Genomic DNA, 17,873 nt, shown 5'->3' on the forward strand with positions numbered 1-17,873 from the left:
CAGATAATGAATCAGTCCATGCCCGAAAGCAGCAACACCTGGATGACGTTCAGGCTTGTGCTGATAAGTGGCAGCTAACATTCACGCCACACAAGTGTCAGGCAATGACTATCTCCAACAAGCGACATTCTAACCACCACCCCTTGACATTCAACGGTATTGCCATTGCCAAATCACCCACTATCAACAACCTGGGGGTCACGATTGACCAGTAACTTAACTGGACCAGCCACATAAATAATGTGGCAACAAGAGCAGGCCAGATGCTAGGTATTCTGCGGTGAATGTCTCACCTCCTGACTCCTCAAAGCCTTCCCACCATATACAAGACACAAGTCAGGAGTGTGATGGAATACTCTCCACTTGTTTGGATGAGTGCAGCTCCAACAACACTCAAGAAGCTCGACACCATCCAGGACAAAGCAGCTCACTTGATTGGCTCGCCATCCAGCACCTTATACATTCACTCACTTCACCGCAGGCACACCATGTATGCAGTATGTACAATCTACAAGATGCACTGCAGAAACTGACCAAGGCTTCTTCGGCAGCACCTCGCAAACCCACAAACTCTTCCACCTAGAAGGACAAGAGCAGCAGATGCATGTGAACACTAACATCTGCAAGTTCCCCTCCAAGTCACACACCATCCTGATTTGGATGTATATCGCCTTTCCTTCATCGTCACTGGGTCAAAGTCCTGGAACTCCCTCCCTAACAAAACAATGGGAGCACCTTCATCACATGGACTGCAATGGTTTAAGACGGCAGTTCACCACCACCTTCTCAAGGGCAATTAAGGATGGGCAATAAATGCTGGCCCTGTCAGTGATGCCCACATCCCATTATCTAATATTTATAAAACACGTTTTAAACTGCCGCTTGATAGAACTGTTGACGAGATCTTCTATCACATTGCTGCTGATTGAAAGTAGACTGAAGAGGTGGTAAATGGCCGGATTGGATATGTCCTGCTTTTTGTGGAGAGTACATACCTGGGTAATTTTCCCCATTATCGTGTAGATGCCAGTGTTGTACCTATACTGGAATAGCTGGCTACAGGCAAGGCTAGTTCTGGAGCACAAGCATTTAGCACGACAGCCAGGATGTTGGCTGGGCCCATAGCCTTTGCTTTATCCAGTGCGCTCGGGCGTTTCTTTATATCACTTAGAGTGAATCCAATTGACTGAAGACTGACTTCTGTGAAGATGGGGACCTCAGGAGGTGGCTGAGATGGATCATCCACTCGGCACTTCTGGCTGAAGATGTTTGCAAACTCTTCAGCCTTATCTTTTGCACTCATGTGCTGGGCTCCTCCATCACTGAGGTTGGAGATGTTCATGGAGCCTACTCCTCCCGTTAGTTGTTTAACTTTCCACCACCATTCGCGACTGGATGTGACAGGACTGCAGAGCTTTGTTCTGACCCGTTGGTTGTTGGATCACTTAGCTCTGTCTATAGCATGCTGCTTCCACTGTTTAGCATGCACGCTATCCTGTGTTGTAGCATCCGCAGGATTGGTCCCCTGGAATGAAGTTAATGTTAGAGTGAGGGATATGCCTGGCCATGAGGTTACATATTGTGGTGGATGACAATTCTGCTGCTGCTGATGGCCCACAGCGCCTCATGGATGCCCAGTTTAGCACGGTGGTACTGCTGCACAGCAAGATGGAGGGTGTCCTCATACTGAAGACATGAATTCGATTCCACAAGTACAGTATTGGGAGGTGGTCAGTCCTACTAATACTGCCATGGACAGATGCATCTGTGACACGTAGATAGATGAGGTTTTTCTCTTGTGTTGGTTCTCTGACCATCTGCCGCTGGCCCAGTCTGGCAACTATACACTTCAGGACTCGGCCATCTCATTCAGCAGTGGTGCTACCGAGACACTCTTGGTGATGGACATTGAAGTTCCCCACCCAGAGTTTATTCTGTGCCCTTGCTACCCTCAGTACTTCTTCCAAGCGGTGTTGATTCATGGAACAGTACTGATTCATCAGCTAAGGGAGGGTGGTATGTTGTAATCAGCAGGAGGTTTCCTTTCCATGCTTGACCTGAAGCCATGAGAATTCCTGGGGTCCAGAGTCAATGTTGAGAACTCCCAAGGCTACACCCTCCCGACTGTATACTACTATGCCTCTAGTCGGTCTGTACTGCTGTGGGACAGGACATACCCAGGGATGGTGATGGAGGAGTCTGGGACCACGGCTGAAAGGTATGATTCTACGAGTGTGGCTATGTCTGGCTGCTGCTGGATTAGTCTGTGGGACAGCTCTCCCAATTTTGGCACAAGTCCTCACATGTTAGTGATGGGGTATTTGCAGGGTCGACTGCGCTGGCTGTGCATTTTGTGTGTCCAAAGATGGTGTCCGTCCAGTATTATTCTTGTTATTGTTACTGTTTTCCTTAGCGGTTTGGTACAAATGAGTGGCTTGCCAGACCATTTCAGAGGGCAGTTCAGAGTCAACCACACTGCTGTGGGTCTGGATTCACTTATAGGCCAGATGATGGCAGAGTTCCTTCCCTAAAGGACATTAGTGAACCTAATGGGTTGTTATGACAATCCGGTAAATTCATGGTCACAAGCTAGCTTTAATTCCAGATTTATTTAATTAACTGAATTTAAATTTCCCAGTTGCTTTGGTGGGATTTCGCACTCACGGCTCTGGATCATTAGTCCAGGCCTCTGGATTACTAGTCCAGTAATTTTCCAACTATGCTACCATACCGGGTAATTATTAAAAGAAAGAAATCAAGTTTTTGAGGAAATATGGGTATATAAGGTAATATGGAGAAACCAGTTCGAAAGAATTTAAAATTGCAGCTTAACCAGGAACAGTGGATCCATAGGAACATAGGAACCTAGCTTTGTATCATCAGCAAACTTGAATACATCACACTCGGTCCCTTCATCTAGGTCATTAATATAGACTGTCAATAGCTGAGGCCCCAACACTGATCCTTGCCGCACCCCACTAGTTACAGCCTGCCAACCTGAAAAAGATCTGTTTATCCCTACTCTCTGCTTTCTGTCCGTTAAACAATACACTGTCCGTGCTATTATATTACCCCCACCCCCATGAGCCCTAGTCTTGTGTAATAACATTTTATGTGGCACCTTATCGAGTGCCTTTTGGAAATCAAAATATAGTACATGCACTGGTTCCGCTTTATCTACCCTCTTAGTTACATCCTCCAAAAACTCTAATAAATTTGTCAAACACGATTTCCCTTTCGTAAAACCATGCTGACTCTACCTAATCATGTTATGATTTTCTAAGTGACTTGATACCACTTCCTTAACAATGGATTCCAGCATATTCCCGTCGACTGATATCAGGCTAACTGGCCTGTAGTTCCCTGTTTTTACGCTTCCTCCTTTCTTGAAAAGCGGTGTTACATTTGCGAACTTACAATCTGCTGGGACCATTCTAGAATCTCGTGAATTTTGGAAGGTCAAAACTAATGCATCCACTATCTCTTCAGCCACCTATTTTAGATACCCTAGGATGTAGACCGTCAGGTCCAGGGGAATTGTCGGTTTTAGTCCCATTACTTCCTCTAGTACTTTTCTTATACTTATATTAATTACATTAAGTTCCTCACCCTCATTAGACCCTTGGTTCCCCACCATTTAATGTGTGGCTGATCTACGACCTAACTCCATATACACGCCTGTACCCAACATCCCATAATAGCTTTGGATAACAAAAAGCTATCAATCTCAGATTTAAAATTAACAATTGACCGAGCATCAATTGCTGTTTGCGGAAGAGAGTTCCAAACTTCTACCACTTTTTAGGTGTAGAAGAGTTTCCTAATTTCACTCCTGTAAGGTCTGGCTCTAATCTTCAGACTATGCCCCCTAGTCCTAGACTGTCCAACCAGCAGAAATAATTTCATCTTATCTACCCTATCTGTTACCCTTAATATCTTGAAAACTTCGATCAAATCAACCCTTACCATTTTAAATTCTACGGAATACAACCCTAATTTCTGTAATCTCTCCTCGTAATTTAACCCCTGAATCCGGGTATCATTCCGAGTAAACCTACGCTGCACTCCCTCCAAGGCCAATATACCCTTCCTAAGATGTGGTGGCCATAACTGCTCATGGTGCTCCAGGTGTGGTCTAAACAGGGCTTTGTACAGCTGCAGCATACCTACTGCCCCCTTGTATTCTAGTCCTCTGGCTATAAAGGCCAACATTACAATAGCCTTTTTGTTTATTTTCTGTACCTGCTCATGGCATTTTATTGATCTATGTACCTGGTCCCCCAAGTCTCTTTGGACCTCCAATGTTTTTAGCTTTTCACCATAAACTACCCTGTTCTATCCATTTTAGGTCCAAAGTGGATGACCTCACATTTGCCTTCATTGAAAGGCAATTGTCAGAGTTTTGCCCATTCACTTAATCTATCTATATTTCTTTGTAATTTAATGCTTCCATCTACAATGCTTACAATGAGCCTATCTTTGTGTCATCGGCAAATGTGGATGTATGGCTTTCTATCCCACCATCTAAATCGTTAAAAAATAAAATAAAGAACTGAGGATCCAACACAGATCATTGCGGGACGCCACTAGGCACATCCAACAAAATAGATTACCTGCTCGTTATACTTGCTCTCCATCTCCTGTCGCTCAGCCAATTTCCTAACCAGGTCAGTAATGTGCCTTCACTTCCTTGCAATCCAGGAAGGTAAACTACAAGAATTTATAGTAGGCTTTTCCAGACCAACGAGTATTCTCTTACTGAGAAAACATTGAGATGCGAAACTCGCTATCTTGGTATTTTCCTCCTCAGCGCAGCCATGAGTACTATAGAATTCACATTCCTTTCTCCAATGTATAACCGTTTATAATATCGGGCCTTGGTAGATTACATTTAATTTCTTAGGTTTGATAGGCCACAGTTACATACATTGCTCTAATTAAGTTAGGAAAGGGAACTATGTTTTGAGAAGTGATTGTAACGCTATTAGTTTCAAAGCCTGCAGGATGAGACATTAATCCAGAGATAATAGAAACTTGTGGTGAGACTGAAGACATAGATAAGGGAGGCCCGTACACCGTCTGTTCCTGGACATGAGCGTATCATCAATTTGTTTGGGATAGTTGGGGATTATGAGAGGAAACGTGATTAGACGAATACTGCTGCCGGTCCTGTTTCTGGGGTGCATCCGGTGTGATTGGGAACACCCCCCGTGTAGAAGATTCAACAGCAAACACCTGCCGGGTGGACGACGACGAACTGTAGCGGCTATTTGGAATGGAATCAAAACTTCAACCCAAGGAACACTGCCGTAATATAATTCTCAAATGTACCTTGTAAACTGCTGCTCAAATATTTTAATGTCTTATATCAAATAAAATCAACCACTGTTACCAATAAGGCGTCAGCCTCGGATAGTTGGATATAGTCCAAAAGGGTTATAACTGCTTCCTTCCTCATTGGGCTGCAAATCTACTGATCAAGAAAGTTCTCTTGTGCACACTTTTGATGTATAATTCATCGCAAATTATTTTCCAAGCGTATCCACCGTGAGGACGTTCAGTTCTTCTTTTCAAGGTGGGTTCTGACGAAAGATAATCGACCTGAATGTTAACTATACCTTTCACACTCCACCGATGATGCCTGACTTGCTGAGAGTTTTTGTTATTTTCTGATGTCACGTAAATAGCATGTTGCAAAATGGAAAGAAATTGGGACATGAACAACACCTAATTAATCAGCAAAATAATGAAATAGGATGGGGGGAAATGGCATGTTAGTGGGTGTGGAGCCTCAAAACAGCAACAAGAACAACTTCAACGTAGTAATACGTCCCAAGGCGCTTCACATGTGTGGTATAAAACACATTTTGACACGGAGCCACATAAGGAGAACTCAGGGCAGATGAGCAACAGCTTGGCAAAGAGGCACGTATTAAGGAGCGCCTCAAAGGCGAAAAGAGAGCAAGAGAGGCTGAGAGTTTTAAAGAGTGAATTCCAGAGCTTAACGGCTCGACAGCTAAAGTCACGGCCGTCAATTGTGGAGCCATTAAAGTTAGGGATGCTCACGAAGCCAGAACTGGCGGAGCGCAAATAACTCGGGGGGGTTTGGGGCAGTAGGAGATTACAGATTTAAGGAGGGGTGAGGCAACATATTGTAGGGCAGATGAATCACATGGAAACGTAAACTTGAGCTTTATAAATGAATCGATTTGCAGGATATGAGTTAATTGCTCCAAAAAGCCTTCGAAGTAAAATTATGCACCAGCAAATATTCATACCAAGAAATCTTACCGTTCTTTAAAGTTTCTTTTCAATCCCTTTACCCATTAGGTATTTCTTTGTGTTTTTCTCTGGAATTATTATGATAATGTAACATTTCGGAGCAAAAATGCAAAGCAACAATCCGAAGCTGGAGGCCAGAATCGCAAACACTTCCACCGCTACAGTGTATTTCCCAGGAGAACTCACAGAAGCCGAAATAAAAGTTATCCAAACGGCACAAAAGTTATACATTGAGCCTCGTTGAAATTATCTGGCAACTTCCGGGCGAAAAACGCTAAGACAAAACATACACAGGATAACAAAGCGATATAACCTGATACAGAATAGAAGGCTGCAGAAGATCCCGCATCACATTCTAAAATAATAATGTCCCTGTAATAGTTTGTGTTTCTCATGGGAAATGGCGGCGCAGTGATCAGCCAAAGGGCACATACTAAACCCTGAAAGAATGTTAAGAGGAAAACACTCACACGCTGCTGTTTTTATCCAAACCATTTCATCCTGTTACTGCTGGGATGCGTTGCCTTAAATGCCATCAGCACCAGGATGGGTTTAACCAAAACGCAGGAAATACACAGCACAAATGTAACACCGAACGCTGTGTGTCGTAACATACAAGACCAGCCGGACGGTTCGCCAATGAATGTAACTGAGCACAAAATACAGCATGTTAGTGCTAAAAGAAGGAGGAAGCTCAGCTCGGAATTGTTACCTTTAACTAGAGGTGTCTCTCGATATCGAAAGAATAGAAGAGCTATACTTATAGACATGCACACTCCAATCAATGCAAGAGTCACCAATACAATTCCCAGGATCTCTGTGAAAGCCAGATATTCTATATTCTTTGGTATGCATTGACCTTTCCGCTCATTGGACCAGTATAACACAGGACATCTGATGCACTCTGTGGAGTCTAAGTAAAAAGGAGAACATTATATAGTGAAGAAGCTCAGTTTTAGATATCTCTGAGGACACTTGCCGAATCACGTATATTAAAATATAATCTGTATTCGACTCACCTGTAGTGTTACTAATCTCCCCATCCGCACAGGGAGTGCAGTCAAAGCAACAAACAGGTTGTCCTTTCCGAGCCTTTTTTCTTGTTCCAGGAGAACAACTTTCAGAGCAAACTGCACGGGGGATCTTAAAGGAAGGAAACGATAGTTTATCGACCTTGTGATGTTGATAGATACACTGTACAAGCACTCATTCGTAACATCAATATCTGTCTCTTCATTGGTAAAATTGCATGTTTACAGTTAAGATTGAAGTTCATATCGTATTTCGAGACCTTCATATGTTTTACTGACTAAAGTCCTGTCATTTATGAAGACCAGGGGAGCTCTCCCTAGCCGCTTGCTAACAGTTGTCACTCAATCAATATCATCACAAACAGATTAACTGGTCATTTAGCTTCATTATTGTTTGTTGCTATCCTCCAAATAACTAAAAAACTACAGGGACTATACTTCAAAAACAATTGCTTGGTTGCGCAGCTCTATGGTATGCCATGAGGAGGTTAAAAGTTCTATATTAATGACGTTTTGGGATTTTTTTAAGTTGAACTACAGTTGCCACATATTTGCCCAAGCCTCTAATCTATCCCCTTTCAGTCGCCTACATGCACTCCAGTCTGTCATGACTTCGTGTTGTCCTCACATTTTGATAATATCGCAGGGCTTTCGGCAGCTGCACTCTCCAAGCCCAGATTTTCTTGTCCACCAACAATGATGTGGGAATAAAGGCCAAACGTGTGCTTCAGAGGAAAACCATGCATGTTGGACTACACGGCTAACTCTATCTTGTCAATCAGAAAAAAGACGCCCAGTTACTCCTATTCTGTTTTCTTTACGTCAGACATTTATCTACCATGTTACCAATTCATCTGTAATATAACACGTCTTAATTTCACTAACTAGTCTCTTATGCCGAATTTTATCAAACGATGCTTTGAAATATTACCTGACCCAAAACATTCCCTGCGACGGTAGACAAGTGTAACCTATCCCGCCAGTCGGGACACTGACGGAAACGGGTGAAATGCTGGTTTTGCTCCACCCCAAATGTTACTCTGCATTGAAGACCACTGTGAGTAATATTGGGCGGAGAGTAAGACCAGCGTTCCACCCAATCCCATGGGTTCCCAGCCCGGTGAGTTAGATTAAAATTATGCAGTGATTATTTACAACGCATCTTTGACGCTGTCTGTGCATGTGCACCGATTTGGTAACGCTCATGCCCACTCTTTCCGGTCACGGATACACAGTACCATAAGGTGCCGTGGTTGCGGCCTGCCCCGCCACACTTCCCTCAGCGCCGTGCGGCGAAGGTCAGAGGATCGGATGGGGCTGGGAAGAGAGGAGAGATGATCGAAGGGGGAGGAGAGGAGATCTAAGATGGAGGACAGAGAAGGTTAGAAGCTGTGGTGAGAAAGTCAGGAACTGGGGTGGGGAGGGCTGGAGGAAGTCAGGCACCCAGGGGAGAGAACGTCTGGAACTTTTGTTGGGGAGGGAAAAGGTCAGGAACTAATTGGGGAGGGGAAGGTCAGGAACGTGTTGGGGGACGGTCAGGAATATTTTTGGGTGGGAGAAGGTCCTAACCAGCGAGGATGAGCCCTGTCTGTTCCCTGAATGCAGTACTGCGAGCTCTGTCTGGAGCCTGGCAGACAGAATGAAAGGATCAAATTACACATTGCAAAGCACTTCATTACTCAGACAGCCAGATCTAATAACACAGTCCAGACAAAATGCTGGGTGTGTCTTCTCCTCCAAGGGGACGAATTAGAATTTTGGTCGTGTCATCCAAGGGGACAAATCAAAACTATGGTGTTGCAAATAAACACTGCTTTAAAATTACCCCTCCACCGTTGTCTAAATCTGGTTAATTTCCTGCATGAAGTGTCAGATTAGTAATGCCTGATCCACCCTTTATAAACGGCTGTAGACTGGGTCCTGCTATCGGTTTTCTGAGGCTTTTCCCTATTACATGGAAGATAGGAGCAGGAGTAGGCCGTTCGGCCCCTCGAGCCTGCTCCACCATTCAATGAGATCATGGCTCATCATCCAAACTCAGTACCCTGTCCCTGTCTTCTCCCCGTATACCCTGATCCCTTTAGCCTTAAGAAATATATCTAACTTCTTCTGGAATATATTTAATGAATTGGCTTCAACTGCCTTCTGTGGTAGAGAATTCCAAAGGTTCACCACTCTCTGGGTGAAGAAATTCCTCCTCATCTCTGTCCTAAATGGCTTACCCCTTACCTTTAGACTGTGACACCTGGTTCTGGACTCCCCCACCATAGGGAACAGCCTTCCTGCATCTAGTCTGTCTAGTCCTGTTAGAATTTTATAAGTTTCAATGAGATCCCCTCTCATTCTTCTAAACTTTAGTGAATATAAGCCCAATCGACCCATTCTCTCCTCATACGTCATTCCTGCCATCCCAGGCAACAGTCTGATGAATCTTCGCTGCACTCCCTCCATGGCAAGAACATCCTTCCTCAGATAACCGACCAAAATGCACAAATACTCAAGGTGTGGTCTCACCAAGGCCCTGTACAACTGCAGCAAGACATCCTTGTTCCTGTACTCAAACCCTCTTGCTGCGAAGGCCAATATACCATGTGCCTTCTTAACCACCTGCTGCACCTGCATGCTTACCTTCAGCGATTGGTGCACAAGGACACCCTGGTCTCATTACACCTCCCCTTCTCCCAATCGATTGCTGTTCAGATAATAATCTGCCTTCCTGTTTTTTCTTGCAAAGTGGATAACCTCGCATTTATTCACATTATACTGCGTCTGCCATGCATCTGCCTAATCACCCAATCTGTCCAATTCACACTGGAGTTTCTCGGCATCCTCCTCACAGCACACACACCCACCCAGCTTTGTGTCATCTGCAAACTTGGAGATATTGGCCCAGAAATTCGGGTCTCCACGGATGAGTACGCACAGGGTACTCACCCGTAAGCCCAATGGAAGTGCTGGTTTCCTGCATGCACTGCGCATGCGTGGGAAAGCGGCACTTCCGTTCCGCTGAAAGAAGGAGTTCAGAGGTCGAACGCGTGTGGGGTAGAGGCTGCACGTGCGCTTCAGTCTTCGGGTTTTTTTACAGGTGTTCCCGGGAGGGTAAGTCTCCCGAAGTTAGACATGTAAAAAGCAGGTGTAAGGCCTGCTTTTTACAAGGTAAGTGGTGAATTAATTAAAATTAAGACATTTTTCCAAAGCTTTATTATTTTCAAATACATTAAATCAAGGTAAGTTTATTTTTAGCCCCATTAGAAAATAAAATTATTTTTTTCAAAAATTTAAGTTATTGTTTAATATAGTTATTTTGTGTAATTTATAGTTTATTGAAAAAAAGGGGTGTATTTTTAAATTTATTTAAAGATTTAGTTCTTTTTTGGGGCCGTTGTATTTATAAGTTTTGACAGCTCTTTCTGTCAATCTTATGAATGGAGCACTCCCTGCTCTGATTGGCTGCCCATGGCCCATGTGATCCCAGGGGATGCATCGATCTAACTGCACCCCTGGGATACGCACGCACTGCATGCTGGCAGCTGAACCAGGCCCCGGATCGGAATTCCACAGGGGCCCACAGCACAACGGCCGGTGCACAAGGTAAGTGCCGATCAGGGGCTTGCACCCGCGGGAAGCCCCCGACCCGAATTTCGGCCATTACATCTAGTTGCCTTGTCTAGATCATTAATATATATTGTGAATAGCTGAGGTCCTAGGACCGATCCCTGCGGTACCCACTAGTCACTGCCTGCCACTCGGAAAAAGACCAGTTTATTCCAACTCTTTGCTTCCTGTCTGCCAACCAGTTCTCTATCCAAGTCAGTACCTTGCCCCCAATCCCATGTGCCTTAACTTTACACGCTAATCTCTTATGCGGGACCTTATCGAAAGCGTTCCGAAAGTCCAAATACACCACATCCACTGGTTCTCCCTTATCTATTCTACCAGTTACATCCGCAAAAAATTCCAGTAGGTTAGTTAAGTAGGATTTACCTTTTGTAAATCCATGTTGACTTTGTCCGATCCTGTCACTGTTTTCCAAGTGCTCTGCTATTACATCTTTCATAATGGACTCTAGCATTTTTCCCACTACCGATGTCAGGCTTCCTGGTCTATAATTCCAGGTTTTCACTCAACCACCTTTTTTGAACAGTGGGGTAACATTTGCTACCATCCAATCCATGGGAACTGTTCCAGAGTCTATAGAATTTTGATTGGACATCAAAAGCTATTATATAAAGTAAAATTACAGCCAGTTTAAATTGGCAGACATACCTCCTGCTCCCCACCTCGCCAGACAATTTGCTTCGGTTTCAGCACCAGTTCTTTCCCCGGAAGTGCTGATCCATTATAATGTCCAACTATCTTTACTTCAATGCCTCCATTTTCATTCATTTGCCAGTTTACAAAGTCGTACCCGGCTACTGGATTTCCACTATCATCAAAATATACCTTCTCACCAGCTTTCGTTATGAAATATACGGACTTTATGTAATGGAGCAGCTTTAGAAAATAATAGGACAGAGTTGTTTAGAGACTTTACATGAAAAGAGTGTATTTTTTGTATTTTAAGATGATACCGTTCGAAAAATATATTCAACAACGTTATTTCACAGATTTTTTTTACGTTGAATAACCTATTCTGCAGTTGAAATGAATGAAAATAAATGGGCTATATTCCCTACCTGCCACGGTTGAAAGTTTGAAACATGTGCACATGTATTATTTATAAATGGTCCTTTGTCATTTTCACACGAAAACATGTGGTGCAGCGCGTGTGCGAAAGTATAGACTGCTTTATATACATTGTAGGAAATTCCGTCCATCGTTAAGTCAGTATAGACTTTGTATATTTCATTCAAAGTTTCATTTCCGGTGCATTGAGGGAGCCGAGAAGAGGAACCTACTTGGCTTCTGTTGTTATCTAATATTAGAGTGCATCTGAACGTCGTTTCCCAAAACTCCCTTACTAAACTATCCCCGGGAAACATAGAAGGATGGACCCTGAGCAGGGAGTCCCGCAGACCTGGAACTTCTACCACACGCACCGCAGTTCCGATTGCCCCGGGAAGGAACCTCGATCTTTTATCTGGAGCAATAATATCCGCTGTGATCCAAGCTTCGCTTCCTATCCACTGAATGCCGGTGAGGTTTTGCCGTAAAATCTCCTCAAACAAAACGCGCATATCCCCTGGTACCGCAAAAGCCATCACGACTTTTGTGGTCGACGCTTTTATCATTCGTACAATTTTCGTAATCTTTTCTGCGGGATCGGTTCTGTAAAACGATTCGGAGAAGGCAATTCAAATGCCGAAATTAACTGCAGCTTCTATAAACGCTTTCATTCCCGAGTTACCATAGTCATTGTCGCTGCTAATGGTTCCAATCCAAGTCCATCCAAACCTCTTAACAAGTTGCACCAAAGCCTTGGATTGATGGTAGTCACTTGGTATTGTTCCATAAAAGGTTGGATATTGGTTCCTATTACTGAGACATACACACGTGGAAAAGTAACTAACCTGCGTTGAGTCAAACAGGAAAGAAAATCGAAGTAGGTTATTGGAATGCGGGTGAAATAATGATATTTCACACTTCCAAATATTCGAAATTCATCGGAATCAGAAAGAGTAACCGCCACCATAATAGCACATTTAGCGACACCGCGAAATCACCTTTTCCCTTTGATAGCATCAAGGAAAAAACATAAAGATGCAGGTGTAGTGTATGTGCCTTTAAGAGCCCCCTGTGTACTGTAATGCACCCGGTAATGGCCACTCGGGCTATATAAGCCTATATATTGTGTTGTATCAGTTAGTTCACCTCCAGACTTTGTTCAGTAAACACCTGTGAAACCAACTCCTGCCTTCAGTGTCTCTATTAACACACGGATACGAGAGCAAGGAAGAAAAAACTTGCATTTATATTGGGACTTTCACGAACTCGGGACATCCCAACGCACTTTACAATCAAAGAAGAAGTTTTGAAGTGTAGTCACTATTGTAACGTGTTGAAATCCAACAGCCAATCTGTGCACAGCAATGTCCCACAAAGAGCAATGTGATAATGATCAGAAAATCTATATTCGTGATACTGGTTGAAGGAAAAATTTTGGCAAAACAACGGGGCAAACTCCTCAACTCTTCTTCAAATACATAGAATCATAGAAACATAGAAACATAGATGATAGGAGCAGGAGTAGGCCATTCGGCCCCTCGAGCCTTCTCTGCCATTCAATGAGATCATGGCTGATCATCCAAATTCAGTACCCTGTCCCTGATTTCTCCCCATATCCCTTGATCCCTTTAGCCTTAAGAAATATATCCAACTCCTTCTTGAATATATTTAATGAATTGGCCTCCACTGCCTTCTGTGGTAGAGAATTCCACAGGTTCACCACACTCTGGGTGAAGAAATTCCTCCTCATCTCTGTCCTAAATGGCTTACCCCTTATCCTTAGACTGTGACCCCTGGTTCTTGAATCCCCAGCCATTGGGAACATCCTTCCTGCATCCAGTCTTTCCAGTCCTGTTAGAATTATATAAGTTTCAATGAGATCCCCTCTCATTCTTCTAAACTCTAGCGAGTATAAGCCCAATCGACCCAATTTCTCCTCATATGTCATTCCTGCCATCCCAGGTATCAGCCTGGTGAATCTTCGCTGCACTCTTTCCATGGCAAGAACATCCTTCCTCAGAGAAGGCAACCAAAACTGCACACAATACTCAAGGTGTGGTCTCACCAAGGCCCTGTACAACTGCAGCAGGACATCCTTGTTCTTGTACTCGAAGCCTCTCGCTACGAAGGCCAACATACCATTTGCCTTCTTAACTGACTGCTGTACCTGCATGCTTACCTTCAGTGACTGGTGCACAAGGACACCCAGGTCTCGTTGCACTTCCCCTTCTCCCAATCTATTACCATTCAGATAATAAGCTGCCTTCTGGTTTTTGACACCAAAGTGGATGATCTCGCATTTATCCACGTTATATTGCATCTGCCATGCTTCTGCCCAATCACCCAACCTCTCCAAATCATACTGGACTGTCTCGGCATCCTCCTCACAGCACACACGCCCATCCAGCTTTGTATCATCTGCAAACTTGGAGATATTACATCTAGTTCCCTCGTCCAGGTCATTAATATTTATTATGAATAGCTCGGGTCCAAGGACCAATCCTTGCGGTATCCCACTAGTCACTGCCTGCCACTCGGAAAAAGAGCCGTTTATTCCAACTCTTTGCTTTTTGACTGCCAACCAGTTCTCTATCCAAGTCAATACCTTGCCCCCAATCCCATGTGCCTTAACTTTACACGCTAATCTCTTAGCTCCAGCTTTGACCCTCCAAGCTCGAAAGTGACTGTTTCATGTTGTTTCTGGAAATCGTCTCCCAGGAGCACATCTCTACATAGGTTTTTGAGCACCCTGAACCGGGTGGAGCAATAAGTGCGGCCATTGAGAATAAGGTCAACAAGACAAAAGCCGGAAGAGTTGGTGGTCAGTGCCATCAGAGTCATTGCAACTTCCCTGTCACAGGGGTAAAGCTGCAGTTTTAACTTACTGACAGCCCGCTCACTAATGAAGCTGTCAGAGCTGCATGAGTCGATTAATGCACTCAAAATGTGTCCATTTACCGAAACCTTTGTGGCTGCATGGGACAGACTTTGGGGAAAAACAGCTGTGATAGGAGGAGGGGCAGTTTTACCCTTGACAGCTGTAACCTTAGTAGTGGTTCTTGGGGGAGGAGCAGTTTTATAGATTGCAGCTGTAACCTTAGTAGTGGCTCTTGGGGGAGGAGCAGTTTTATAGATAGTAGCTGCAAAAGTAACAAGAGCTCTTGACCGGTATCCCTTAGAAAAGTGGCCTTTCTTACTAATTGCAGCTCTTCACAGAATCACAGAAGAGTCACAGAAACCCCACAGTGAAGATAGAGGCCATTTCGGCCCATCGAGCCTGCACCGACACATATCCCACCCGATCCCCGTAACCCCTACACCAACACATATCCCACCCTATCCCCGTAACCCCACGTATTTAATCCCCCTAACACTAAGGGTCAATTTATCATAGCCAATCAACCTAACCCGCACATCTTGACTGGCATACCTTAGAAAAGTGACCTTTCTTGCTGCAATGATTGCAGGTTGCGTTACGAGCAGGACAAAATTTCCTATAATGGAACACACCTCCACAGAAGAAACACTTTCTTCCAGATTGCCAAGATGCTGCTAGGGCAGAGTAGTCATCAGTGTAGGTTTCTAGGGTAGGGTTGTCATCAGTCAGGTTGGAGTCATCATCCATGAGGGCTTCTGCCCGAGGCCTATCGAAGGATTCACTAAAAGTGATAGCAGCATCCCGTGCCCGTAGTGAAAGATAGGTTTCTGCATTCCTCTTTGCTAAGTCCAGAGAACATGCCTGTTCATAGGCAGCCTGTAACTTGAGGGTTTTATTCTCCAACAGACGCTGACGTATGAAGGGAGATGCAATCCCATTAATAAAGGAATCACGAATTAACTCCTCCTGGTACTGCTCAGCTATAGGTGCTTTAAGATTACAATCCTTGCTGAGCCTGCGAAGTTTCTGAAAGAATTTGTCAAGTGATTCCCTGGGTTGTTGTCGAGTTGTGGGCAGTAGATGCCGAGCAAAAATTTCGTTTGGGGCCTTAACATATAGTTGCTGTAGTTTTTGGATAGCGGCATCATAGCCTACACAGTCTTCGATATAGTTAAACACATGAGGGGATACATAATTGGCAAGCATTCGTAACTTATTAGGAACATTCGCACCACACTCCCCAAGGAAGTTGCTGAAGGTATGATACCAGTGTTTCCATACCTTAGCAGCTGCAAGTGAATTTGCGTCCAGGTCGAGACGGGCGGGTCTGAGTAGTTTCTCCATGATGGATTGATTACTTCATCCGTGTTCCCTTCTACAATTTGAGTCATAGCCGTCTGTTCCCAGAACCACTCAGAGCGTGGAGCAGGTCAGTTGGTTAAATTGATGTAAAAAGACTACTGAGCACTCGGTTTGAGTATAAAACAAGGCTTTAATCAACTGTTTCACAACCAGGAGATTCTAGTTACATCACTAGTTCCTGGTTACAGAAATATCCTGAGCCAAGCTGGGCCCATGCCCGAGTATTTATGCTCCTTGGACGGCGCCACCAGCTGGCCACATAGTGTTGTTTCTTGAGTCATTTCTCCATGAATGATAAGATTCATGACAAGCACATTAACTGAAACTTTACACAAACAGTGGCTAAAACACCCAAGTGGCTACCCTTGTGAATCTACTTGTGCATCATCTTTCTCTGCTGTGTGCTTCTACCAGCTGCTAGCCTTGTGGCTTCAGCAGAGGTACACGCAGCCTGCTCATTTCCCTGCCGCCAAGGAGCTGGAGAGCACTTTGCTGCACATCAGTGGGGCCATGAGGACCCACGTCTACGCTGACATCCCTCCTAGAGAGGAAGTGTATGATCCCCTGCAATCTATTCTTCTAGCGAGAATGAGAAACTGAAAGAAATTGATAGCAGTAAAAAAATTAGTGCCGGATCAATTAATGGGACTGAAAGCCATTAAAGCCCTAGGATATGATGGCCTACATCCTAGGGTTTTAAAAGAAGGTGGCTATAGAAATAGTGGATACATTGGTTGTTATGTTCCAAAATTCCATACATTCGGGAACGTTTCCTGCGGATTCGAAAGTAGCAAATGTAAACCCACTATTTGAGAAAGGAGGGAGAGAGAAAACGGTTAACTACAGACCAGACAGCAGTAGTAGGGAAAATGCTAGAATTTATTATTAAGGACGGGGTAACAGAGCACTTAGAAAATAATAATAGGATTGGACAGAGTCAACATGGATTTATGAAAGGGAAATCATGTTTGACGAAGCTGTTGGAGGTTTTTGAGGTTGTAACTAGCAGAATAGATAAGGGGGAACCAGTGGATGTGGTGTATTTGGATTCTCAGTAGGCATTCGATAAGGTGCCACACAAAAGGTTATTAAACAAAATTAGGACTTATGAAATATGAACATAGGAACATACGAATTAGGAGCAGGAGTAGGCCACTCGGCCCCTCGAGCCTGCTCCGCCATTCAATAAGATTATGGCTGATCTGATTACTCCACATTCCCACCTACACCAGATAACCTTTCACACCATTGCTTATCCAGAATCTATCTACCTCTGCCTTAAAAATATTCAAAGACTCTGCTTCTACCGCCCTCTGAGGAAGAGAGTGCCAAAGACTCACGACCCACTGTGAGAAAAAAATTCTCATCTCTGCCTTAAATGGGCGACCACTTATTTTTAAACAGTGATCCCTAGCTCTAGATTCTCCCACAAGAGGAAACATCCTCTACACATTCAAGCCCCCTCAGGATCTTACATGTTTCAATCAAGTCAACTCTTACTCTTCTAAACTCAAGCGAATTCAAGCCTAACCTGTCCAACCTTTCCTCATAAGACAACTGCCCATTCCATGTATTAGTCTAGTAAACCTTCACTGAACTGCTTCCAAAGCATTTACATCCTTCCTTAAATAAGGAGACCAAAACTGTGCACAGTA

General features: G+C 44.0%; 1 pseudogene; it reads right to left on the reverse strand.

Moving 5' to 3' along the window:
- The window catches only part of LOC147115403 (extracellular calcium-sensing receptor-like), a 54,225-nt pseudogene that overhangs the window by 14,335 nt on the left and 22,017 nt on the right, over window positions 1-17,873 (reverse strand).

Source organism: Somniosus microcephalus, chromosome 6, assembly GCF_052327205.1.
Source record: "Somniosus microcephalus isolate GS21.2 chromosome 6, FLI_Smic_1.0, whole genome shotgun sequence".
Classification (NCBI taxonomy): Eukaryota; Metazoa; Chordata; class Chondrichthyes; order Squaliformes; family Somniosidae; genus Somniosus; species Somniosus microcephalus.